Raw genomic sequence first — 2,880 nt, forward strand, 5'->3', positions numbered from 1 at the left:
AATTGTTCCTTTTTGTTTCGAATTTCAATTGAATAGTGAAAGGAAGTTTTCGTTTAGACTTTTCGTTCCCTATTTTATTTAACTTCAGTTTAAAGTTTATAGAATACTTTTGAGTTTCTGTTTACTTATTTCGTGTTATTTATTTTTCTTACTTCTTTAAGTTTTCATTTAATAGTGATTACAACTGTTATGTGTTATTTTGAGAATTTGTGATTTAATTACAAAGATGAATTCTAGAATCTTGGTTTTGGGCATTTTAAATTTTCCGTTCATGTTTTGTCAATTACTTTCTAATTTAGTTTAATGCTTAATTTAGTTTTATTAATTTCTGAGTTTAATTTATTAGTCCTTTACATTCCAATCCAACAAACAAAAACAAAATCAAAAGACATGAATCTAGTCCATGACTAGTACCCTTTTCCATCCATTGCATATACCATCATTTTATTTTCTCTTTGTGAAGTTTTTCACATTTTTTCAATGAGTTTAATTTTAAGCAACTTTCCCTGAGGAGACGATCTAGGAATTTATTCCTAATTATTACACGACATCCTCCTGCACTTGGGATAGCATTAGTGCTACTCATTTTTGAGTGAGTCACATGCAAAAGAGGAAGGTTAATCTTTACCTGCCTGAGGTTCTCCAAGATTTCATTACTAGGATCCAAAGTTCGCATACCAGATTTTAAAGCTTGAGGAAATGGTACCTTAACTGGACTCTTGATTACCTAGGCATCCTTGGGGAACTCGGTGCTGTCATTGCTTTGTTCCTCTTCAACATCCTCTTGCTTATCAGTTGTTAGGATGTGTAAGGACTTACCACTTCTTGTCATAATGGCATGAACTTCTTTTAAATTTTTTTGTGCCATATGCTGACCTTGGGGTGCGGATTGAGCTTGAGAAGGAAACTTGCCACGCTCATTCACACTCAAGGAGCTCATTATCTTGGATATATGACTATTTATCTCTTTGTTTTCTTCAACAACCTGCACAATCAAAGATTCAAACTTTTGATTAGTTTTACTCTGTGCCTCAATAAAAGCATGCAAAGTGTCTTCTAAAGGACTCCTAGAAGATGAAGGTGCATGATATGGTGCAGGATATGATCTAGGGGGTTGTGCAGGTGGCTGGTTTTCAGATTTCCAACTAAAATTGGGGTGATTACGCCACTCAGGATTGTAGGTATTAGAGAAATGTGTAAAAGGCTTCTTGTACATACCTAAGGCATTACATTGTTCCTCATACATCCCTCTCATCTCAGCAAATGTGGGACACTCTTGGGCAAGGTGATCTACCCCGCTACACACAAAACATGGTCCAAAAGACTCTGCATGATTAGCCACGTGTGTTGGCTTTAAGTCTTTATTCTTCAACACTTCTAGCTCCCTAGTGAGCATCTCAATCTTAGCCTTTAGGTTATCTTCTTCCTTAAGATGGTAAATTCCACCACCATTTAGGTTTCCTGCAGGTCGTGACCTGTTTGTGCTCTCTGTAGCACTAGGTCCAGTCCAAGTGTGAGCTTTTTCAGCAAGCTCATTGAGGTATTCTATGGCTTCATCAGGATCTTTTTGTAAGAACTCACCATTACACATTATCTCCACAAATTGACGCTCTCTAGGTGTAAGTCCCTCATAAAAATAGCTCACTAAGCGCCAATTCTCATACCCATGGTGAGGACACATACTCAATAGCTCCTTAAATCTCTCCCAAGACTGATACAAAGTCTCACTGTCCTTTTGTACAAAGGTGGAGATTTGTCTTTTTAAAGCATTGGTCTTATGTTGGGGAAAGTATTTATTAAAAAAGACCTGAGTCATCTCATTCCATGACCCAATAGATCGTGGTCTCAAAGAGTATAGCCAACTCTTAGCTCTATCCTTCAAAGAGAAAGGAAAGAACGTAAGTCTCACAATGTCATCAGTTGCATTTTGACTATGAAAAGTCGCAACTACTTCCTCAAACTCCCTAATGTGCACATATGGATTTTCATTTTCCAAGCCATGAAAAGTAGGGAGTAACTGTATCATCCCTGTTTTAAAATCCAATTGGCGAATATTAGCTGGAAACATGATGCATGATGGTGTGGCTGTGCGTGTAGGGTGGAGGTAATCCTGAAGGGTCCTAGTGGGTTGATCTTCATGTTCACTCATTTTCTTAAAATTAGAAGAATTATCAAATAAATGATCAGAAAAATTAAACTCTGACTCTAACATAGGTCTACAAGCAAACCGACCCAAGGCGTCTCTATACCTGTGCATGCAAGGTAGAGAAAAACCCAACACTAAAAAAAAAACTACAAAAAGAAAAAGAAAATAAAAAAAAATATGCAGCAAGGTAAAATAGGGAAAGAAGTTACCACCTTTACAAACTGTTGAAAAGAAAAACTATCTCACAATTCTTCTACCGTCTCCCCGGCAACGGTGCCAAAATTTGATTACGCCCAAAGAATAACGCGGTAGTTGTAGCACAGCTTTGGGGTGTCGATTCCACAGGGAGACAAATTAAAAGAATAGCAAGAGGAACAAAGAAACTAAAGAAAAAATATTAAATAAGTAATAGAGAACAAAGATTAATTTTAAATGTAAATTCAAGTGAAGCAAAGTGATTAACAGAAAAAGTACTCAAATTCGACAAACAGTAGAGCGTCGGGAATCCCTTGCACAAATCTGGTATTTTAATTATTCTTAATTCATTGGATAACTCAATTAGGAACTCAATTCTCGCAATTCCCAATCGGAAGGTATAGATTTATAAACCAGATTTATAAACCAATGACGACAATATACTCAGGAAGCGATATTGCAGCAAAAAACTAAATCAATATAGATAAATAATTGATCCAAACATAATCAAAGAACTAATCCATTCAATGGAAAAAGCA

At 36.1% G+C, this 2,880-nt stretch overlaps 1 non-coding gene across 1 annotated transcript; it reads left to right on the plus strand.

The window, feature by feature from the left end:
- The first annotated feature begins 1,661 nt into the window (after positions 1-1,661).
- Positions 1,662-1,769, plus strand: LOC122290592. The gene has a single exon (XR_006236455.1). It is a non-coding gene; the product is annotated as a small nucleolar RNA R71 (small nucleolar RNA).
- Positions 1,770-2,880: the final 1,111 nt, after the last annotated feature.

Source organism: Carya illinoinensis, chromosome 12, assembly GCF_018687715.1.
Source record: "Carya illinoinensis cultivar Pawnee chromosome 12, C.illinoinensisPawnee_v1, whole genome shotgun sequence".
Taxonomy (NCBI): Eukaryota; Viridiplantae; Streptophyta; class Magnoliopsida; order Fagales; family Juglandaceae; genus Carya; species Carya illinoinensis.